A 13016-nucleotide genomic window follows, 5' to 3' on the forward strand; every position below is an offset into this window, starting at 1 on the left:
GGTTTCTTTTAGGGAAGAAAACGATCGTTTGAACCCCTGATTCTCATGGATTTCCACTGAACAGCAAAGATGAAATGCTATAATCTGTCTTTGCTGCTGTGGGGGACTGCAGCCATGTGCAGGGCTGCCTGGGTGTTCCATGCCTTCACACACTCACACACACTCCGTGCACTTCACAAAATATTTGTTACAGTTGTTTTCCCACAGTTCATGAGGCTGCTAACCTTTGGTAATGTAAATAAAGCAAAGGTAGCTGCTGGTATGCATCAAAAACTCTGACTGATTAAAAGCTCCTCTGACGAAACACCTGTTTGGCCTCTGGTACCATCTTTCCAGCCTGCACAAAGGTCAAACAAAGGATAACAAATTAAAATGCTACCTTAGCAGAACATATAAAATAGCAATGAATCTAATGGCAAATAAAGTATTATGTACAGTACATACTTTGAAAGTAATTTAGAAATTGTGTCTTAAATTGTGTTTCAGTGGGTTAAAAAAGGGCGGGGCATAAGCAGGAAATGCGAATGTTAATGTTCGCAGTCTGGAGAAATGACGTTGGTGCAGCAGCACAATGGGTTGGAAATAACAGAAAAAAGGATCAGTGAACACCATTTCTGAATACTTCACGCATTCAGTGCAGTCTGCTAGCAGTTGGAAAGAAGCTGTGATTCTCCTCTGTCCTCCACCGTGGTTGTAAAGCTATGTTCACACCACCCTCAGCAACTTGCATTCAAGCAGACACTTCCACTGAAAAGTCCATTTTGATTTCTGAAAATGACTTTTTTATTCTGATATGTTTTTTTTAATGTTTTGGTTTCTGGAATTTTGTTTTGATTTTTAAAATGCATTGTAATTTTGTAATGAGTGATTTGTTGTACCTCAGGGCCACCATAGCTCAGGGCCACAGTCAAATGCAGGTGTGAGATGGACTTAAACTTGTTCTGCATCCTCCTCTCCCCTCCGCTATGGAAGGACACAGCTGGATCTCTTCACCAGCCCGTTGCTTTTAAAATCCAAGTCACAAGATAGACCCACACTATAGTTTTTTAGTAGTTAGGGATTAGGGTGGGAATTTGGACATAGCCATGGAACATAAATGAGATCTGGACTCAGTGACCCCTCCTCCATGGTGTTCCAAACAAGGAAGTACCCACTGGCTCCAAGAAGCCAAAATCCTATAGACTTCTACAGAGAAAACAATAGCTATTTCTCAGTCATATTCATCAGAATTTAAATTCTTGCTTCGCTATCTTTTTTAAATACTCCCAATGAAAAGTGTGATTTGGGTGTTTTTAACATGTTCTTGTGAGGTCATTTTAAAAAAAAAAATTAAGCTTAAAATTGGATTTCTGAGTATTTCTTTTTTCAAAACTATACTCTATGCTATTAGAAGCAAAGGAAAATATGCTGTTTGAGAAAGAGCATACTTGTGATGTAGAAAATACGGGGGGGGGGGGGGGGGGGGCATGTCCGTGCACATTTTCATTTTCCTTGTCTGTGCTGGTATCTGACTCAAAACTGTATTTCTTGCCTTTTTTTTGCACCTGTAATGTTACGTTGGGGTTGTGAAGGGCTGTCCTTGAAAAAAATTGTGGTGTCTATATCACAAAAAAATGGTTGGAGTCGGAATAAGTCATTTTCTATGGATGACGTCATACTCAATCGATCCAGCTCTCATTAACAGTCAGTGAGTCTGCAGAATCATGGAGGAGCACTAAAAGGGTTGAGTGCCTGATTGACCCTCTGACCCTTATAATTGATCACACTGACAGTTTTGTTGTTGGTTTCTTGATTGGGAATATGATGCAGAAAGCTACAAGCCTTTGGATGTATTGATATAGCAGTAATGGCTGTCAGATGTTGGAGGATTTTCCATGTTAAGGTTGACTTCCAGTTAACACATGCTCCCACCGTCTCCCTGGGTTTTCTGACTCATGGATCAACATACAGCAAACTGATTCAGCATTTTGCTTCCACACTTTCTGCACTATTTTCTTTCCATCTCAACTTCTCCTCTTGGCACCATTTACTTGTTCTCATGATTTCATCTCTGTTAGCCTTTCACAGCTGGCAAGAACATCTTATCAAAGGAAATAACCCACACTTTTACAAACACACACACAAATACAGACTCCACCTCTGCAGAAATCCACTGCCTCTCTCTTGTTGTTTGCATTTTTAACTCTGACATTTTCTTGCCTTGTTTCCTCGCACATTCTCTTCTTCTGTGTTTAGCTTTCTCCAGTTTTCAGTTGTGATGATATTTTCACTCTGATGTGTTTGGAACTGACTTGTGTCACTCGTCACTTCTGCACAGACAAGGGTTTAAACCTAAGAGCTGAGGAATGAAAAAAAGGTTCAGTTTCAGCCTCAGAGAGAACCACTTCTCTGTCAGTGTGGAAAAATTCTTGGAAACTGCCAGAATCTTTTCCAACAAAAATAAGACTGCAGCTGTGGACACACACCTACACACACACACACGCACACCCACACACCCACACACACACACACACCCACACACACACCCACACCCACACACACACACAGTATTGAGAGAGTGAAAATAAAACATGATGATTATTTCATTTTTTTTTCCCCTTCAAGTCTCAAAACGGACCCTGGGACTGTTTTACCCAGAGGTTGGTGTTTGAGAAAAAGTCAGAGAAAATATCTTAAAATGACATGAAAGACTCAAATATAACCTTTGACCTCACCAGCAAATGCATTATGTATCACCAAAAAATTTTATCCCACCAGTTCCAGGAATATTCTAATAACTTCCCGTTTGAATTAATAAGTGACCGTGTTCAAAAGAGCTTGTGGCCGACATTTAAAGTAAAAAACAACAAATTAATAATAAAATTAATCCTTAAACAAAGGAAGATTGCACCATACATTTGTTTTTTAATATTAAGGGCAATCTATCTAATAATTTCTTAAACTGCAGCTGCTTTCTATTTAAAGGGGAAGACACATTAAGATTACATTTAGAAAGGATGCTTAGAAGAAAAACATACAATGGGAAAAAAAGTATTTCTTCAGCCACCAATTGTGCAAGTTCTCCCACTTAAAAAGATGAGAAGGTCCTGTAATTTTCATCATATGTAAACCTCATCTATAAGAGAAAAAAATAGAAAAAATATCTAGAAAATCACATTTTCTGATTTTTTTTAAAGAATTTAATTGTAATTTATGGTGGAAAATAAGTATTTGGTCACCTACAAGCAAGCAAGATTTCTGGCTCTCACAGACCTGTAAGTTCTTCTGTAAGAGAGCCTCTGTCCTACATTTGTTACCTATAATAATATCACCTGCTTGAACTTGTTATCTATTTAATGGATACCTCCACGGCCTCAAACAGTCACACTCCAAACTCCACTATGGCCACAATGGGCCAAATTACCAGCAACAGTTTGTGAAAATCTTGTGATAATGTTTGACTGTGGTCATTGGCAAAAAAGGGTAATATAACAAAGTATTGAGTTGAACTTTTGTTATTGACCAAATACTTATTTTCCACCATAAATTACAAATCTTCTTTCACTTTTGGCTTCTCCCATCAGGGGTCACCACAGCGAAACAACCCCCCCTCGAGGATGAGTCGCATGGTAAACTTGGCAGTGTTTTTACGCTGGATGTGTCACGGTGCCTCCGGCGAACCCCTCCTCCTCATCAGCTCCACCTGATGCCTCCAGCTGCGCCTCATCATCCTCGTCAGCCAGCAGCCTCTTAAGGAGACCACGGACCTGTAACCGACGCTAGTTCGTTGTACTCCTACGGTGCATCTCCTGGCCTCTCTTTGATTCTTGCCCTCGCCTGTCTCATGCTCTTTGTCTCTGCATTCATTCCAGGACCTTGCCTTCTTATGGAACTTACCCGATTACGGTTCGTCTCTCGCCGTCCCGCTCTGACGTTCTCCAGCCCCGTCACGGATCACCCGGTTGCTGCCAGCAAGACCCTCCAACCTCTCCTTGGGTTATCTGGAAAGATTCTGGAACTCAACTCTATCCTGACTATCTTATTAAAACCTCATTATTACTCACCGCACTGCCTGTCGAGTCTCCTTCCGGGTTCCAGCACCTGAGTTGACCACGCTTGTTAACCATGACAGGATGCCCTTCCTGATGCAACCCTCTCAATCCAACCGGGCTTGGGACCGGCACTGCAGCAGAGAAGGGAATAGGGAGCAGCCCAGATTTGAACCCTGGTTTCACGGACGGAAGGTGCCGCAAACCATCACGAGCCAAACCGGCCCCACCATAAATTACAAATACATTCTTTAAAAATCAGACAATGTGATTTTCTTTCTCATTTTATCTCATAGTTGAGGTGTACCTATGATGAAAATTACAGGACTCTCTCATCTTGTAAATGGGAGAACTTCCACAACTGGTGGATGACTATACTTTTTTGCCCCTGGGTTGATACTTTAGGACTAAATCTGCAGCGGGATCATGGAGCCTTTGAGATAAAATCAACCAGTCATTGATTATTGCAATATCACATGGTGGGCCTGTTCCTATGGTTACAAGCTTTGCTTGGCTATTGGATGATGCAGTGTGTTAGTGAGATTCAAGAGGAACTTTTTTCCCCCCACACAAGAACAAAGAAGAACTCAGACTCTTTTGGAGTTGCACTTATAGTGTCATGGTCGAACTCTATGGAGACCCAGATGCTGGAACCCGGAAGAAACTCAGGAGACGAGGCAGAGTCAGAAGTTTTAATCTGAGAGGGGAGATGAGAGTTGAGATGAGAGTCATGGACGAAGAGGAGCGCCGAGGACGGCGAGCACAGCTTGGAGCGAGAGGTGGAGCCGAGGACGGCGTGACAGGAACGAGGCGAGGAACCAGCGTGACCAGTGGAGAGCTGACCTGAAGGCATGAGACAAAGAGTAAGTACAAGGCTTGGATTTACTAGAACAAGGTTACTTGTCCAGGCCAGACGTAAGCACCGGAGAGAGTATAACAGACTGGCGCTGGATACTTGTGAGGATCTCCCTTATGAAGGCTGGCAGGGTGATGAGGAGATGAAGGTCAGCTGGTTCCAATCAGGAGAGCAGGAGAGCTGTGTGAGGGGGAGGTGAACTGACAGGCACCGTGACAGTACCCCCCCCTCAACGACCGCCTCCAGGCGGTCCAGGACGGCGATCCGGGTGAGCCCTGAAGAAATTGTCCAGGAGGGAACGGTCCAGAATCATGGAGCGGGAGATCCAAGAGCGCTCCTCCGGGCCGTAACCCTCCCAGTCCACCAGGTACTGGTGACCGCGGCCCCGGCGGCGAATGTCCAGAACCCGACTGACAGTAAACGCAGGGGCGCCGTCGATGAGCCGGCCGGGCGGTGGGGAAGCGGACGGCGGGCATAAGGGGCTTTCCTGGAAGGGCTTGATTTGGGAAACGTGGAAGGAGGGATGTATTTTCAATGCAGCCGGGAGCCGCAGCCTAACACAGGTCGGGTTGATGACCCTCTCAATGATGTAAGGGCCTATGAAACGGGTTGCTAGCTTACGAGAGGTGACCTGGAGGGGAACATTCTTGGAAGACAACCAAACCTTTTGCCCAGGCTGGTAGTCCGGCCCCGCTCTCCTGCGTCGGTTGGCCACGCGGCAGTTACCCTCCCGGGTGCGAAGGAGAGCGGCTGTGGTCTGGCGCCAAACGCGTCGGATGCGTTGGAGGTGATGTTGCACCGAGGGGACAGCCAGATCCATGTCATCAGAGGGGAACAGAGGAGGTGAATAGCCGAGCGAAGCCTCAAAAGGTGACATACCGGTTGCAGAGGAGGGATGGTTATTATGAGCGTACTCGATCCAAACGAGAAATCTAGACCAGCTGGAGGGATTCTGAGCAGCCAGACAACGGAGGGCGGCTTCCAGCTCCTGGTTGGCACGTTCGGCTTGGCCGTTCGACTGGGGGTGATAACCTGAGGTGAGACTGACGGTTGCACCCAGGGCGGAGCAAAAGGACCTCCAGACCTGGGATACAAACTGCGGGCCCCTGTCGGAGACGATGTCTTTAGGTATCCCATGATGTCGGAAGACTTGGTGGACCAGGACGTCGGCCATTTCAGTGGCCGTGGGGAGCTTGGCCAGGGGGATGAATTGAGCTGCCTTGGAAAAACGGTCAACAATAGTCAATATAACTGTGTTACCTTCGGATAGGGGTAACCCAGTAACAAAGTCCATGGATACGTGGGATCAGGGGCGTTCAGTGATGGGCAGAGGATGGAGGAGCCCGGCTGGAGGTGAATTGGAGGACTTGGACCTAGCACAGATAGCACAGGCGGCAACAAAATCCCGGACGTCCTGTTCCATATTGGGCCAGAAAAACCTGCGTTTGATGAGATTAAAAGTTCTATGGGCGCCCCCATGGCATGATATGCGGGAAGTGTGGCCCCACACTAGGACTTCAGAGCGGAGGGAGGTGGGCACGTAGAGTGTGCCTGCCGGAGGAGGAGGATGATCTGGCTCCTCATTTTGGGCTTGTAAGACCCGCGTCTCGACATCCCAAGTGAGGTTACCAATTATATAGGAGGGAGGAATTATGTGAGAGACCTCCTGCTGGTCATGGGGACTATAAAGGCGGGAAAGAGCGTCGGGCTTAACGTTTCTGCTACCGGGTCTGTACGTGATAGTAAAAGTAAACCGATCAAAAAAGAGACACCAACGGGCCTGACGAGAGTTAAGACGCTTGGCGGAACGGAGATACGGGAGATTTTTATGGTCCGTCAACACTACAAAAGGTTGATCAGCTCCCTCAAGCCAGTGGCGCCACTCCTCTAAAGCGAGTTTGATTGCAAGAAGCTCACGGTTGCCCACGTCATAATTCTGTTCCGCAGTGGACAGTTTGCGGGAAAAGTAGGCGCACGGCTTGAGTTTCCCCGAAAACTCCTCGCGCTGGGACAAAACGGCTCCGACCCCAGTGTCGGAAGCGTCGACCTCAACAATGAATTGGCGTTGCGGGTCCGGTTGTATGAGGATGGGAGCGGAGATGGACATACGTTTCAGTTGGTCGAACGCGGCTTGAGCCTCAGGACCCCAATGAAAGGGTTTGTTAATGGACGTAAGCTGAGTGAGAGGGGCAGCGAGAGTACTGTAATTGCGAATGAATCGCCGGTAAAAATTTGCGAACCCTAAAAAACGTTGAAGCTGTTTGCGTGAGTTGGGAGGTTCCCAGTTGGACACAGCGGAAACCTTGGCTGGGTCGGGGCGGATGTTGCCAGCCTCTATAATAAAACCAAGGAAGGAGACAGAGGATACATGGAACTCGCACTTCTCGGCTTTAACAAAAAGTTGGTTCTCGAGAAGGCGTTCGAGAACCTGACGAACGTGGAGAGTGTGGATCTCTTGATTAGGAGAGTAAATGAGGATGTCGTCTAAGTAAACAAAAACAAACCTATTGAGGAAATCTCGGAGGACGTCATTAACCAAATTCTGAAAAACTGCAGGGGCATTGGTGAGCCCAAAAGGCATCACCAGATATTTAAAATGTCCTAAGGGGGTGTTGAAGGCAGTCTTCCATTCGTCCCCCTCTCGCATACGAACGAGATGGTACGTGTTGCGGAGATCTAATTTAGAAAATACACGCGCCTCTTGAACGGAGTCTAAAGCAGAATTGATGAGTGGCAGAGCGTATTTGTTTTTAACCGTGATCTGGTTAAGTTGTCTATAGTCGATACAAGGACGTAGGGTCTTATCTTTCTTCTGAACGAAGAAAAAACCCGCAGCAACGGGAGAGGAGGAGGGGCGAATGTGACCTGACGCGAGGGACTCATGAATGTATTTTTCCATAGAGGTCCTTTCAGGACCGGACAAATTAAATAAACGTCCCTTGGGGAGAGCAGCGCCCTTAAGTAAGTCAATTGAGCAATCATAAGGCCTGTGGGGAGGCAAGGCACCAGCCCTATTTTTGCTAAAAACGGTCTTGAGATCATGATAACAGGGGGGTACCTTGGAAAGGTCAATCTCTTCAGGAACAGGATCGAGATCGGGTGAAAGCGATGGAATGGCGGAGCGAAGACAGTTAGCTAGGCAGTGAGTGCTCCAGTTGATTATGTGGTGATTAGCCCAATCGAACTGGGGATTGTGATTGTGGAGCCAAGAGAAACCTAGGATGACAGGGGACTGAAGAGTCTGTGTAATGTAAAATTGAATGATTTCGTGGTGGTTACCGGAAGTGATCAGTTGCAGAGGCTTGGTACGATGGGTGATGCGGGTGAGTAATTGACCACCCAGGCCAGCAGCTTTAACAGGATGGTCCAGCGGTTCTGTGGGGAGACTGAGTTTTGCAACCAAAAAACTGTCAATAAAGCTCTGTTCGGCTCCGGAGTCAATAAGGGCTTGACATGAATGAGTTACAGACTGGTGACATAGTTTGACAGGAACATAGAGGAAACTCTTTTCCTGGATAGTAGTAGGAAGACCCTCCCGCGGCCTGTCCTCTAGCGGGGGGCTTCTGGGGTTTAAACGCAGATTGCATTGTTGCACATGATGACCTGATTGTCCACAATAGAAGCAAGTACCTTCTTCCTTGCGTTTTCGGCGTTCCTCCGGAGTGAGCTTAGAATGTCCGATCTGCATAGGTTCCTCTGTGGAGCGTCCAACAGAATCGTGAGACATAACATGAACATAATTAGCAACAGGGGAAGGAGGAGAAACACTGGTAAAGGGTCTCTTGTCTTGGCGGGGGCGCTCGGCCTGACGTTCACGGAGGCGAACGTCAGAACGAAGGGCCGCTGTGACTAACTCCTCAAAGGATCTGGCTTCAGGCTGGGAACATAAATGATCTTTGATCGAATCATTAAGGGATTGGTAGAACACCCCTTTAAGGGCTATGTCCGGCCAACCCGCCTCCACGGCTAGAATCCGAAAATCTATTAGATGGTCACTCACGGATCTGTGGCGTTGTTTGAGGGCTAGCAGTCGGCGGGTGGCCTCCTCCTCCTTGCGGGGTTGATCGAAAACCAGCCGGAACTCTCCTAAAAAGCGTTCGAAGGGGATTTGAGAGATGGGATTAGCAGCTAAGTAAGCCTGTGCCCATTGAAGCGCTTTACCCCGGAGAGAGTTCACTATAAGGGTGATTTTGCTGTGGTCTGCATGATAGTGCCGAGGTGCCTGCTGGAAGATCAAACGACATTGCAGGAGGAAACCCCCACAGGCTCCTACGTCACCCAGGAAAGGCTCAGGAAGGAGCTGGATGTTTTCGTTAGCTGTGTTGTCTGTAGCGGGGCCCGGGCTTCCGGTGGTGGAAACCGTGTTGGTGGCTGTGGCGTTAGTAGGTCCTCGGCAGGTTAAATCCATCAGAGTCTGAGAAATACCGTCCAAACGACGGAAAAGGTCCTGCTGGGCGGCGGCCATCTGGTTGAGGGGTTCAGCTTGCCGTCCTAGAGCGATGCCTTGGTGAGTGACGGCCAAGCGGAGTCCTTCCGGGCCAGCTGGGTCTGGATAATGGCCAGTCCGTTCTGTCATGGTCGAACTCTATGGAGACCCAGATGCTGGAACCCGGAAGAAACTCAGGAGACGAGGCAGAGTCAGAAGTTTTAATCTGAGAGGGGAGATGAGAGTTGAGATGAGAGTCGTGGACGAAGAGGAGCACCGAGGACGGCGAGCACAGCTTGGAGCGAGAGGTGGAGCCGAGGACGGCGTGACAGGAACGAGGCGAGGAACCAGCGTGACCAGTGGAGAGCTGACCTGAAGGCATGAGACAAATAGTGAGTACAAGGCTTGGATTTACTAGAACAAGGTTACTTGACTAGAGGCCAGACATAAACACCGGAGAGAGTATAACGGACTGGCGCTGGATACTTGTGAGGATCTCCCTTATGAAGGCTGGCAGGGTGATGAGGAGATGAAGGTCAGCTGGTTCCAATCAGGAGAGCAGGAGAGCTGTGTGAGGGGGAGGTGAACTGACAGGCACCGTGACATATAGATCTGGTTTTCAGGTTCCTCTGTTTGAAGTTCTCACCAGCCCTTCACTACAACATCCAGCATCCTCACCCTAACTTTGACTCACCACCAACAAGTAAAAAATCTTTCAGTAGGATTGATAGTCAATGTTAATTTTAGAACATAGCTTTCATTAAAAATAAAACAACTTGAGAAAATTCAGAATTTTATTTATGAAACGCTCATATCCTGGCTCTGATTTGTTTGACCTGTAACCCTTTGGGATGCACCACAGATGCATCATAACTCAAACAATCAAACTTAAAACAGCTTTTTTTCAATGTCAGTAACTTTTAGGTGAGATAACTGTCAAAAAGACATGTACGCTCGTAGACAGATTCGTGAGCTCTTTAAGAAAAGATATACATATGAATAAAACATTTGGTTTTACATTTAATTTTTCTTTGTTTTGAATATGAAATTTTTCCTGTTAAATTACTGTCAAAACATTGTCACTGGTTCACAGGCATGTACAGTATATCAAGTGACAAACATGCGCATGTGTCCCGATTACAACTAGAGATAGAATGTCATGTCCTGACTGCTGGCCCGACCCGCCAGAGCCTGACTGCTGGCCCAACCCGCCAGAGCCTGACTGCTGGCCCGACCCGCCAGAGCCCGACCCCCCAGAGCCTGACTCCTCCACGCCTGACTCCTCCACGCCTGACTCCTCCACACCTGACTCCTCCACGCCTGACGACTCCACGCCTGACGACTCCACGCCTGACGACTCCACGCCGGACCTGCCTCGCCGGACCGCTCGGCCCCCCGGCCGTCCTCCGGACCTGCCTCGCCGGACCGCTCGGCCCCCCGGCCGTCCTCCGGACCTGCCTCGCCGGACCGCTCGGCCCCCCGGCCGTCCTCCGGACCTGCCTCGCCGGACCGCTCCGCCCCCGGCCGTCCTCCAGACTCTTTGGACCTTTATGCCCGTCGAGGTTTGTCCTCCGGGGCCCCCCCCTCAGTTGACTTTTGGAACCTCGGAGCTGTTCCTTGAGGGGGGGGGGGGGGGGGGTACTGTCATGGTTTTGAGTTTGTTGTCTTGTTTTTCGTCTTAGTTCTGATTCTGTCTTGTTTTCTGTTTCCTGTTTTATTTTGAAAGGTCCTGTCTTGTTTCTTGAGTTTTACTTCCTTTGGTCCCCATCAGCCCTGATCGTGTCCACCTGTGTCTTGACTGCCCTGTCTGTATATAAGTCTTGTCTCTGCCTTCCTCCTGTGCTGGTCCATTAGCCTTTGTCATGGTGTTCATGTTCCATGTTTTCCACGCTCATGTTTCCATGTCCCTCGCCATGCCACAGTAAGTTTTTGTTTGTTCTGTAATCCTGCTCTGCAGCGCTTTTTTGTTTTGCATTAAACCCCCTTGTCCCTGAACCGTCTGCCTCCGCCTCTGCTACTGGGTCCAACCGGCTCTCAAGCCACCCCACACCGTGACACTATCCTCCTAAACAGGAAATCTAAAAATAATCTTAGGATCAACCACTACAGAAACCTCATGTCAGAGCATATTAGTTTAGAGATAATGTCCTCCACAAAAAAACCTGTCGGCTTCAGACTCTCCCTGGCTCCAGCTGGTTAGTCACATCACCTAGTAGGGGTGGGATGGTGATAGGTTGAGCCGGGTCCTGGCTGGTTGGGTGGGCCGGGGTGGGTTTGGGGGGGTGAGCTCTGCCGGGCCTGTCGTTCTCCCGGCTCGGGGCTCTGGTTGCCTGGGTGGGGTGGTGGTGGGGGCGCACACTCTGCCGGCAACTTGGCAGGGGTTTCGTGGGCGGGTGCCTTCTGGGCGCAGGGTAGGCAGTGCGGCTGACCGGGAACGGTGGCCGGGTGCCGTGCTGGGTGGCTGGTCGCCGTGGCGGGGGCTGGGGGGGGGGGGGCTTGGGGCCCTGGGGTCGTCTGCCCATGGCCGGTGTTTCGCCCGTGGCCGGTAGTTGGCGCGTGGCCTGGCCCCCCGGGGGTCGACGCCGCAGTCACAGCAGGGGTTAATGGGTTCACTTGGGTGGGTTTATTTCATTATTATTATTATTATTTATTTTATTATTATTATTGTTATTGTTATTGTTATTGTTATTATTATTATTATTATTATTATTATTATTATTATTTTATTTATTTTGGGGGGGGGGGGGCTGGGGGGGGGCGGTGTGCTAGTCCTTAGGGAGGCCGGGGTATGAATGGTGGGGCTGGACCCCCTGCCCCTCCGTTCTGGCACCGGGACCCTTCCTTGCTGGCTGTCTCTCGGCGCCATGAGGCTCTGGCCTCCAACTGCGGCTGGCTTTCCGTTTCTGGCTGCCCGGCCGCTCTGGGATGGGGGGTCGCCTACCGCGGCCGGCTGGGGGGCCGGCCGCTCGGGGGAGCCTTCTCCACCGGTTGTACCCATCCGCCCGCTCCTCCCCGCTCTCACCCAAACAAATATTGCACACAGGCACATAGGGCCCCGGGATCTGGATGGGAGGGGTATGCTGGCGGGGCTCACTGGGGATGCTCCTCTCTGGGTTCTCGTTGGCACCCGCCCTCCTCCCCGCTTTTTACTTGCATATTAGACACTCTGATTCATCTAGGGCCTTGTGGAGAGGGTCTGGTGGAGGGGGGCACGGTGAAACATCCGTGCTCACCTTTTGCTGGCCCCCCCCCCACAATTTTAACTTCCTCTGTAGACACACACACTGCATGCTAGCAGCACACACACAGCAAATACACACCACTCACAGAGGGACTCCGGAGTGGGGGGCTTTGCGGCTTGGCAGCGGTGGAGCCCCCCACACTGGTGACCTCCTATTTTACCTGCAGCACACACACAGCACTCCCACACCTCCATACATGGGTGGGGTAAGGGGGGGGCGGCCGGTCTTCACCCGCCTGGTCCTCTCAGGGCGGCCGGGCTTATGGGTATCCTGTCGGCTGCGGGAAGGGTCGGGCATACGGCGCTGGGGGTCGGCCGGCTGGGGGGGGGGGGGGGGGTTACTGCGTGGCGGCGGGGGTAGGGAGGGTAACCAGATGATTGTGAGTATGTGTGTGTGAGTGCATGGGTAGGACGGACCTGGGGGCTGGCTCGCTGGGACCCTCTGGGGCTTTCCCTCCCCATCAC

The sequence above is a fragment of the Oryzias latipes genome, chromosome 21, assembly GCF_053564925.1.
Source record: "Oryzias latipes strain Hd-rR chromosome 21, Olatipes_Hd-rR_3.1".
Taxonomy (NCBI): Eukaryota; Metazoa; Chordata; class Actinopteri; order Beloniformes; family Adrianichthyidae; genus Oryzias; species Oryzias latipes.